Raw genomic sequence first — 12,219 nt, 5'->3', positions numbered from 1 at the left:
AATATGAAACTCTACCAGTAGTTCACACCCTCCGTCCCTCTTGATTGACTCCATATGCTAGGGCAACAGACTGTTTTTAAGTTGTGAGTCCTTGGGTCATTCATGGAATGATTCTTCCTGGACACTTTATGCCGGAAGAAAGAAGTTTCCAGCTTTGTATCGTCTGGGAGTCTGGTCCATTTCCTCCTTTGTTCCAAACTATTTCAGAAAATTTCTTCTCTCTTTCCCCTCATTTGTGATTTAAATAAGCAATAGTACCCAGAGGCTGAGTAAAGAGAAACAAAAGAAGAAATTATAGCTTCACTAATTTGTAGAGTGGAAACTCTACTTTGAATCACTAAGAAGGAATTAAGAGATATACACAGGGCTTGGAAGTTCAATCCTAATGCTCTGTTCCCTGTGCATTTCTGTGCTCCGCCCCTCAGCATTCCCTGTCTGGAGCCTCCAACAGCATCCAAGGAATATGGTAGCCCAAGCAGCGGTGGTCCCCCAGGTGGGCTCCCAGCCAATAGCCGGGTCGACCTCGGCCTGCGTGCTGCTGCTCCTATACAGCTGTACCCACGTGGCGGTCTCAGATCAACGCTCCTTTCCTCTGCCTCTTTCTGGCCCTTCTGGGATATGTCCACTCCAACCAGAGCAGACCCAGACCCAGGTACATTTATCCCTAAATCCAATCCTTTGGAGCGCCTGATGTCCAAGCTCATGGGATCTGTCACACAGGGCAAGTTCCAAGCATGCTTGAAGCCACTAGCGTGTATTATTCCACTCTCTCTTTTCACCTTGCCCTGCGCCAGTCTTCTTTCAGGACTGGGCTCATGCCTCAGTTCCCTGGACAAGCGCTCTTGATCTCTACTTAGATCAGTGCTCTGTCCCGTACCCTGGAAGTATGCAAGGTGGACATGTTGCTGGCAAATTTCCAATAACCCTTTTCTCTCTGTGGTGACTAGATGCTGCTGCTCATCATCTCTTGCACAAACTGCTGTCTTGTGAGCAGAAGAACTACTCCTTGGAGCCACGATCTGACCATCTGCTTGACTTCTTTCTATGCTGTATACCACCCACCACTCAGAATTCTTCTTGGAAACAAGAATTGTCTGGGTCATATTTGAGCTCCTCCTTTAAGTTTTAGACACTGAACAAGACCATCCCCGTCCTGCCAAGTTTCCTCCCTGGTCCCCCAGTACACATATTTCATCCTTTTGTGACATGTTTCCCAAACAAGCCTTCCAATGTCCCAGCATGCCCTGCACTGGCACTCCATGAATGACGACTGCCCTGGGCTCTTTGGGAAAGAAGATAATTGGATTTAAGATTTAGTTCTTGCCTCTCTTACCTTACCATCTAAAGAGGCGTTTGTTATCAAGACTTGTTTGGTGGAAGATGGAGCAAGAGTAGTGGTAAGAAACTCCAGAGACCCTCTGAACCCGGGTGAGGGTTTGTAGAACCAGGCTTCTCAGTGGGACATGCTCATTCTGTCTGTCCTGGGGGATGACAGTTCCAGAACTCTAGAGAACTCTAGTTTTGTGCTGAGTGGAGCCAGTGGGAACGGAGTAGGGAGATTTTACTTCTCTTACCATCTCCATTTGCACCTCTATGCAAGCCACTCAAGATAAACATAAAATCTGTATAAAAGCAGTGTGATGGAAACACAACTTCAAACACAACAAATTCCCTGCTGTCTTTTGAAATGTCAGTTTATGATTCTCCTGCCAGGCTCCCCAAGTCTCTCCTGGAGAATGCACTGCTCCAATCTTTCCCTTCCTTTCAGAAAATGAGTCCTCCAGTTTCATTCTGCCTGGAATTCATGCCTTCTTCACTTGAGAAATTCTTCATTTGCCAAGTCCCTGCTCAAAAGTCATCATCTTTATAAAATTATCACTAATCTGGGTTTTCGCCTCTGTTGGGGGGACTTCCACAGACTTTTGTTAATATCTCCATGATGGTGCTTTTTATATTTATTTTAATGTATTTTGCTACAGGGTTATATTTTATAAACTTTGTAACCCCAGCAGTTTGCAAGTGCCTGAGGACCTAGTGGGTACTCACTTTTTAAAATGGTGACTGAAACTGGACAGGACACTCTCATGCCCTTCGAGAGACTGTATGAATTTTTCCTGTATCATATTTTGCCTCTCACTGTCACTTAGCTCATCCAGTCTCTGAACCTGGAATGTTTCACTCCCTCCTCCTCTGCCTGGTGAACTCCTGCCCATCCTTTAAGACTTGGCTTGGGCATCACCCTCCAAACTTACGAAGACTTCCTTGACCCATCCATGTAGTTTTAGATACTCTTTGTAAGGAGTTTCCATAGAACTCCGTGAGCACACCTGGAGCACTACTGTACATTGTTCTAGATTATCTACATGTGACTGCCTCTTTTGTGAGACAATGAGCCTCAGTGGAGCTCAGTTAAGCAACAAGGAAATATTTATGGAATGAATGAACAAGTAGAAAGTTTTTGTTGACTACCACACTTGACCCCTACTCTTAAAATTCTAGGAAAACCTGCCCACAGGAAGGACCACTTTCTTGAGACAGTTTTGTAAAGCTCTGATCCTTAACATCTCCCAGTTAGAAATCACAAAGGAAGCTGAAGGTAGGAACAGGATTTCCTTCTGGGACTCTCAGCCCTGCCTTTGGGCTTCAGCATTTACAATTCTAGGCTTGAATTTAGAAGAAGGCGACTAGATTGAATTGTGTCACATGCTGCCTGCACTCAATTGCAGTTCAATTATAATTTATGGATCGCTTTGGTCATCGGGGACCATTATGATAACCAAATGCCATGGCCTTATTACAGCACCTGCGCTCATCCATCTTGCACAAATGGACAGTCAGACACTAAGCACCCATTGAGAAGGCTGTTCCCAAGCTGTGCAGGTCAATGCTGATCTCTGATGAGTCCCAGGTTATGCCTCTGGACTGACATTATAATTTGTGTTCCCCTTTTAGGGAAGAGAGGACAACACAACCTGTTAATAGGATTTGCGTAATTTTTTTCAACTTCTCAGGTTGTTTCAACACCCCTCTCACTTTCCTCTAAAGACTAAGATAATTTTTTCCTCTTTTATTACATTGGTTTTTCCTCTTTTCAAAAATCTGGCTAGAGTTGAGAATCAGTTCCTATTGTGCCCTATATTTTATTGTCATCTGAAAATGGGATTACTTGTGGGTTTTTTCTCTTCTTTAAAACCAATCTATAATAGTGAAAATGAGATTTTTCAAAACCAGTTTATGGAGGTATTAGTGACATATAAAGAGCTGTTTATTTTTTTGCAAAAACTTGATGAATTTGGGGGTACATAATACACCCGTGAAACCATCCTCACTGTCAAGGCCATACATATACTCATCAGCTCCCAAAGATTTCTCCTGCCACAAAAATAAGATTTATGGGCTATGTAATGGCATATAGAGATATTATATTTATCTAAAATACTAGTTCTGTATTCACAGGGAAAAATCATTTAATTAAGAAATAGAGGTCTCTGAGAGGTGTTTTTTTTCCCTGTAAACATTAACAGATGATTTGGAATATGACGTAACAGACATTTTGCAAGTTGATGTGCCTTTCTAGGAAGTTATGCCATCCGAAAATCATTTCCTGTTTCGTTTTTAGTTAAAATGCTTGCAGTCTGAAGCTAAACCCATGATAAGCACTTCCCAATCCCATCAAACGTGTTCCAAGTGGCCTTGTTTGGTTGTAAAGGATGGAGGCTAACCTCAGAATAACTCAGAAATAAAGGAAGCTGTATTTCACCTGGCAGGGAGCTCAGCCTCATTGCACCTCATGAGAACAGGGCTGGAACTTGCTCAGCTACAGCCTCTCTCTCGTGGCACCTGCTTCTCACTGCACATCTGCTAAGGGCTTCTCCATCGACTAATTGGCATCTTTGTCCCCTGCTCTTCTTGCTTTGATGTTATACATGTACACCTTGAGTTGCCATGTCCTCAACTCAACATCATGAGTTTGATTTACTATCCACCTCTACTTCTAACTCAGGTTCATAACTGCCAAATTCCAGATTCCCAAAGAATGGAACTTGAGCAGCCCAGCCCATCTTTCTGAGCCAGATCTCACAAGTGAGTGGTCACAGGCCAGTCCGTACACGCTTCTCTTTGAGTAAGATGTTCAGCGTTGTTCCAATTGGCTGTGACAGTAATAAGGTAACATAATATAAACACGACCTATTTAAGCAGAGGGTCTGAAGATGCAAAGTACATTACAACAGAGGTGGCTGAAGCATGCATTTATCATTAGCATTTGTTTAGGTAGGAAAACAGTGTTTGTTTGGGCCTATATATATATCTTTTCTACATGGGAAACAAGGACAGGTGTAGTCATCACTCCCCATGACTTTCAGAGAGTTAAGATCCTCCAACCAAGCAGTCTCAAGAGACTCATTTAGAAAACAAAACAAAACAAACAAAAAAACAGAACTGGAACTCCAATCCCAGTAACTCGCTTGAAAGTGACAGAAGTGCATTTCAAATTAGCTTTAAAGCCAGAAGAGGGTTTGATGCCCACACAAATCAGTCACAGGAAGGAAGGGGTTACAGCTGACCTCAGAAATTCCTGGCTCAGGGCCTGGAGGCCTGTCTCCGTCTCTGACTTTTGCATCTCTGCACATTGGCTTTATTGCTCCCAAACCAGTTGAGACTACGTGGATCATCTATCTGCTCAAGGCTCTTCCACATCCTTGAAAATTCACGTTCAGAGATGAAAGGGGATTGAAGAAATCCTGGGGAAGGATTCTGATTGACTCAAAGCTTAATTACATACTGTATCATCAGAGTTCTTAAGAGAAACAGAATGAGTAGGATGCGTATATAAGTACACATATTGTAGAGAAGGCTGGTGGGCTGGAACTCAAGCAGAAATTAATACTGCAATCTTGGGGCAGAAATTCTTCTCTGGGAAGTCATAGATTTTTCTCTTCAGGCCTTCAGCTGATTCAGTGAGGCCTCCCCATGCTGTCAAAGGTGGGACAACATGCTCATGTTAGATGTTAATCACATCTACAAAATACCTTCATAGCAACATATAGAGTGGTGTCTGATTAAATAACTGGGTACTATAAACTAGCCAAGGTGTCACAGAAGACTAATCATAGAACATGCCCGCCCCTTTGTTCAGTTAATGGTGCAACAGGGAAATTGGAAGAATTCAGATCATTTGCCTACCCATATAGGTCTTAGGTGGGGACTCAAGCAACAGAAGTAAGATTGGTACAGATATGAACACCTGTAAACTCGTAAACCACCTCACTAGAAGCCCTAGAAGCCAGGCAGCGCCATGGAATGTGAGAACATGGGGACGCTTGCCCCGCTCAATTTGTAATAGGCAATGCAGTCTCAACACATGCTTTTTTTTTGCTTCTTGTCTTGCCCTTTTGACAGTACTTTGCTTCTCATAGTCTCCAAGGATTAATGAAATGTGCAGAAGCAACAGCACAAATAAATTCATAATGCAAAATATTTATTATTCATAGATCACACATACATTAATAATTGACAAAAATTAAACATTGTGAAAATTTCCAAGCAGCGTTTGTGATTCGTGCCACTTTTTCTCCAGCTCAGAGTTAGCCATCACTGAGTCATCCAAAGGACATATTTTGAGTGCAGCTGGATGACAGCAGCTGCATGACCAGTGGTGGTGAACAAGCTAGTTAAGACCCTTTATTTCTATCCTGGCCCTTCTTCCCTTTATTGCTTATTTATCTACATATCTACTTGAAATGGAAAATAAGAGTTTAAGTGAATTGCTCAAAGGCAGAGTCTTCTGACTTCTAGTCCAAGGCTACTTAAAGGTTCACAAACCCCCAGCATCATCATCATCTGGGAGATCGTGAGAAATGCAAAGCGCTGGGTTTATTGAATCAGGTTCACTGGGCCATCAGAACCACTGAACCAGTCTTGCTGAGTGTGGGATTCCGGAATCTGTTTCAAGCAAGCTCTGTAGGTAACTCTTATAAACCACCAAAGTTCAAGAAAACTTAAAGCTACTTATCTTTACTTAGTCCCCGTATGTTGGATATTAATAAACCTTGCTTTAAGTTGACTATTTCACTGTCCCAGATCGTCTCAGAAGAACCTCTTTCTAAAACCCTGAACCCCTCTGTTCTGTGTTGGAAGGCTTCCCGATACACCAGTCGGTCGGTATCTGCACTGCCCTAAGGCAGTGGTTCTCAGTTGGAGGTGATTTTGTCCCAGGCGTTTGGCAGTGTCTGTAGACATGTTTGGTTGTTATGACGTGAGCGGGAATGATACTACTGGCATCTAGTGGGCCACGGCCAGGGGCGCTGCTAACCATCCAGGAATGTGCAGGATATCTCCTTACAACGAAAATTATCCAGCAGAGAATGTCGATATAGTGCTGAGGCCGAAAAACCCTGCCCTGGAGAATCCTAAACAATTGATGACCGAGACGCCTCAGGATGACACTTTGACCTGCTCTCCCCCTTCTCCACCCCCCACATTATTAATAGCCACTTAGAAATGGCAACGTTTGCTTGCTAAGCAGAGAAGTATTCTGATTTTAAACTTGATTCAGCAAAAGAAACTGCCACTTGACAGTGGAATCACAATATATCACTCTACACTCATCCATTATCTCCCTAATTTTTTTCACATATCGAATGAACCAACATCCTCATTAATATTTTACATAGCTATGTTATACACTTAATAAAATGCATGCCCTTTAAAAGTCATAATGTCCCCACCAGGACTTGTATATGATATTGTATAATTTTTCTTGAAACAGGGATCTGGCTTGGAGAATGACTTCAATTTGTTTTCCAGACACATGTGACATAAATCACTATTTCACTGACTCTGATCACCGGACCATTGCTGGCCTGCAATAAATGTTTCCCAGCCTGCAAACCTTTTACCATGGAAAGTTCCTATTTTTTAAAAGCTATGAACTGAAATGATGACCTTTGACAGGCAATGAAACTTGCAGCATTACTTGTTGAAGTTCTAATTTTCACTCTATCTTAGCAATAAAATAAATAATTGAATAGAGAAAGTGTAAGATAAATAGTGCCCATCTTAGCCCGGTATCATCCAAAGCAGAGTCGGAGGTAAAGGTTTATGATGAGCAGTTAACTGGAGAACGTGATTACAAAGAAGAGAAGCAAGGGATGGGGGAATAAAGCAGGGAAGGAGGGAAATTCAACTGCACTAGAAGCTGGCTACACCGTATGTTGGCCACTCAGCGGGCAACTGGTCCCTTCATACCATGAGCCTTTGGGAAACCCCATGAAATGTATCTCAAACTCATCAGCTTGGGTAAGAAAGAGGGAAACAGTTTTCTGTTAGCTGCCAGTCTCATGGGTCAGGGTTGTTGTACAGGATGCCTGCTTATTTGTGAGTGCTCACTGTTCTGGAGATGCCCAAAGATAGGAAGCAAGAGGGGCTTAAAGCAAGAAAAATACTAGGTTGCACCTGTCAAAAATTTGTGGAAGACTGCAGAACTTGACCCTGAAGAGGTACCTACAGTGAGAGGTGAGGCCAAGAGTACTAGAAGAGGTGAGCAGAAGGTGTTTGCAAAAGAACCCTTTAATGATGTACTTATGTGAGGTTGAGCTATAGTACCCATACATCTGTTGTATAGAAGATGAGTGTATAGATGTCTGAGACACGTGCTACACCCCTGTAAGTATAGGTACGCATACACAGGCATACATGCATGCACACATATCATGTACACATACAACTGATAAGAATAAATACAAATAAATATCTATACACGTTAAGTGCTTATATAATATTTGATAATGATAATGATAATGGAGATTTTCAATATTTTTCTTGTCTAAGCTTAGCATTGCCTAAAATGTATGGTTACTCTTATTTTGACCTCATTTGAAGGGAGTTACCAGTTGACATTGAAATACATAGCTACGCTTCTTATCAGAAGTTCATGACAAAGTGTGACTTTCCACTGGCTGTGAGCTTCTTGAATTCTTTGGATAAGATATTCAATATTGACTTTTTCTGATGTTTAGACTTAGAATCTGACTACTTCTATTTCAATCCTGCCTATGTAACATAACTAGCTGTGTGACCTTGGGCAAGTTACTTAACCTTTCTGTGCACTAATTTCCTCAATTGTGAAATAGGGACGATAAGAGCACCTACCACATGAGATTATCATGGGAACAAATAGTTAAACATGAAAAGCCTTTAGCTTGGGGCTTGGTACATAGCAGAAGCTCCCAGTACCTTAGCTATTCCTAGCTGATAAATGTTAGCTTTCATGATTGTTTTTATACATACATATCAAAACCTATATGGAAGAGAACAGAGGAAGAGAGAAGATGGAATTAGGTGGCCTAACTTTTCTTGCATCATTTCCTACCAATAAGCAATTTCCAATGTATTTGTAAACTGAGCAAACACTTTAAATTGCATGTCTTTGGTTTGTTTTAAGCACTTGCCTATCCTAAGTTTTATTCAGAGATAAACTTCTAATGTATTTTAGAGGGCATTTAGTATGTCATTTGAGAATTGCTGAGTCACACTAGGGGGTTACTGAATGGAACAAAGCCTTTCAAGTAAAAATCCAAGAAATGTTAAAAGCTAAACAGGAGCTAAGTGACTCTGGGTGAGTGGACTTGGAGATCACACTCGTGGCCAGAGGGTAAGAAAACCCTCAGATAAGACAAATTAGAAACATTCTGTGAACCTGCTCTAAGTCCTATTCTAATACTAACTGTACAAAGCTAGGTAGGAGAGTCTCTAACTCGAGGAACTCATAATAGTAATCCTGCTGCTTAGCTTTACACCAAAAGTGTAAATAAAGTATGAATGAACCACATGCATAAACCTGCTTTAGGTGTAGAACAAAATAAAATTGACAAATCAGTAGAAGTGTTGTTTAAGTGGTCTCAGTAAAAATTCAGCCAAATTGATTCTTTGGTACAAAGAATATGATTCAAGGAGGATTATACAGGGTTTTAGAATTAAGGCTTCAGTGTGTCTTGGTTCCCATTCACTATTAGATATAAAGGGCAGCCTGGGAGCCAAGTCTAGGCTAAGCCCTATTCCCCTAGAGAAAGAACATTAGTCCAGCCCAAGTCCTTGAAGATGAGAGGAAGACCCAGAGGGGAATTGGGAAGCCTGACTGTTAAAGAGTGAATGTCGTAAGGCTCTTACAACTGGAATGCTCACATTCTGTCTGAGGGAAGAAATGTCACATTTAACTGAGCACCTACTATGCACCAGTTTGCCAACTTCTTTATAAGAAATGCACCATTGTTTCCATTTTATATTTCCAAAGACCTCTAACATTCCAGAAGTTAAGTTAGCCCTCCTCGAAAGATTATAATGATAGTAAGTAGCCAGAGCAGAATTGTAACCCCTACCTGTCTGGCAGTGCACATCATCAGACTGCTTTTTCCTCTGGGTGTAAAAAAGTGAACGCCAGCTTGCCAAATGCACGGTTGGCCTGTCACGGCTAACAGGTCAATGACCGTGTGAGGTCACGCGCAGTGATTTGGTGCCAGCCACTTCTGAGCCCTGACGCTGATAGAAAAATGCTCTTGATATTTCGGAGCCATGAGTTTGACAGGGCAGGTGGAACAGCTGATATCAATTAGAAACGTAAGTTAGGATTTTCTGGCCAACTTAAAAATAAATCGTATGCATAGCCATCCTCAAGTTGGAGTGGGAGTCATTTACTGAATCAAGTAATTGCCTCTCAACGTCTATCGCAAGTTAACTACCTAAGGCAAGTGAGACAAAACACCCTTGAGAGAATTGTGTTTGTTTATCCTGTTTAAGTAGGCTTTTAACTGTGGCATGTCCCTCTGCTTAACCTCCTTGACCTTTAAAGTTGATTCTATACTTATTACTCATGTTGACAATAAATAATACAAGGCAAAGAATTGATCTTCTACTAAAGGTAAATTATGTGAGGGGAAAGAGAATGGTGACGACAAGTCTCTCCGTATTGTCTCTGTCCTCGGCTATATATCAGGCTAAGCCCACAGGTCCCTTGTTTTCCAGAGGTATTGGGGTTGGAACAGAGCTCCTGCATCAGAGTCTTAGAAGAGTGTCACTGCTCTGCAACCTTGGGGAGACCCTTAACCTCTCTGATCCAAGGATCCTCATTCAGATGTAACTAGCATTCATTTACACACTTTGAAAGGGGCAGGAATTTTCATTCATATCCTCGTTTACTTACTGTATGCACCCTGCCGCAGATCCTGCCAGGTTGGTGGTAGTGTCCCTGCTCTTCAGATGAAGAGACTAAGGTTTAGAAAGGGAAACTGTTTTGCCCCAGGTTACAATAAAGAACTCAGGTCAGCTGACCCCCAGTTCCATGCGCTGCCTGCCATAGTGGGTTGGTCATAGTCTTCTCCACCCTGGTAAAATTAGAATTTTCTGGTTTCAAATTAGTAACAATCAGCTGTTAAGACTGTGCAGACTTGATCTTCTGCTTAGTGAACTTTGCTCTACCAGCAATCATCAACGACTTTGATCTAACCTCTCCCCCTCCCCATCATAGCCAACTTCCTCCAAGGCCTTTCTTTTGATTCTCTGTTCTAAACTTTGACTCTCTTTTCTCCTATTCTCCATCCCACTGCCTTCATTCTGAGACTGTCTCCTTGACCTCTGTGAAAACTTTCCTGGGCCCCCATCTCTTCCCCGCCTCCCACCAATCTATTCTCTTTGCACTGTTGGCGGCTTGGCTTTCTATATTACAGTTCTCTCTGCCGTAAGAAACCCTTGACTCACTCTCCATGAGTCTTCCGGGGTCAGGTCTTGTAAAGCCCGCATCCCGTCTCATCCCAACCCCAACAATAAGTCAGCTGTCTTCAGCAGTCTAGACACCCTGTGCGGCTTCACGCCTCTGCACGGTTATTTCTGTCTAGAACTCTAGTGTCACCTTACCAAAGAAAGAATTTTCTTTATCCTTGAAAGCTCAGCTACCTAAAAAACTTTCCTCCCCCTCCTTCTCCTCCTTAATAACGCCCACCTCCCCCTTTACTCAGATCTACTACTCATCCACAATTGTTGACTTAAACGGAGATTGGAAGTGAAGAGTTTCCCCACAACTGGCAAGCAAGGTGAGTAACATAATTCTCTGAGAGTTAGCCCTTAAAACCAACTACACAGGATCAAGGCAGAGAAATGCAAAGTCAACTTAAAGAGATAGAATAGTTTCCAAGCTTGAAAGACTGGGTTATAATAAATCTGAAACCCTTGGGGCAAGATTTGCCTTGGAATTCAGACAGTGCTTTGTAATCCAATGAATATACCATATGTTCTACATATAATACCCTAAGCAGAATGTGTTGTGAAAATCATCGGTGTTTGTGCAATGAAAGCATGAACCTCACACTAAGAAGCATAAGTAAAGATTATAGTTTCATGTTATCTCAGGTCAGAGTTGCCCTCAATTTACTACAGCTTTTGGTTTTCAGAGCTTTGAGGGTTTCAGAATTGTGAGTTATGGGTTATGGACTTGAATATCTCTAAATAAAGACATTCACCATCAGAAAGGGAAGAAATCTACCACGGAAGGACAGAAGAGGGAGAAGCATGGAGCCCTTGCGAGCAGGAGGCTCTTCAGCAAGAGGAAGGCTTTCTTCTAATCTGATCCATTGTCAAGGGCATCTTGTAAAAAATTTTTGAAGAAGTGTTGGGCTGTCTCAGCTGAGATCATTAAACAGCTTACTCCTCTGAACAGCCTTAGTTCAGTTCCCTATGTCCTGAGCCACTGGGTTATTATCAATCTTGGCATCTATAAAATACTTGGAGAAGACAGTATGCTTTTCATAACTTTAAGAATTCCTATTCCTGTGATGTGTACACACACACACATTAACTTGGCAAATACGTACTGAGAATCTGGGTGAGCAGATGACTCTAAGCCTGGCCCCGGACCACACACGGTGAACCTGCTGACATGACAGATGTGGTTACCCTGTGAAGTTTCCTAGGAGCCAGGATGCTGGGTTCCCTATAATGCTTAGGGCCCAGCCTTACTGATGCAAGGTACCTGGGAGGTTCCTTATCTTATTTAACTGTCTACATTAGTCATGTTTATTTTAATTATAACAGGTGTCATTATTCCACAAAACTCAAGGTACAAGTAATGACATTTTAAAAAAAATAGTTCCCTTAGTTTAGGTAGGAATTGGCTTGCTCCCCACCTCTTCCTTCCTGACGTTGTCAAGAAAACCAAAACCAAAACCTTCT

The sequence above is a fragment of the Camelus ferus genome, chromosome 7 (assembly GCF_009834535.1).
Source record: "Camelus ferus isolate YT-003-E chromosome 7, BCGSAC_Cfer_1.0, whole genome shotgun sequence".
In the NCBI taxonomy this organism is placed as follows: domain Eukaryota; kingdom Metazoa; phylum Chordata; class Mammalia; order Artiodactyla; family Camelidae; genus Camelus; species Camelus ferus.
This window is presented reverse-complemented; position numbering follows the sequence as displayed.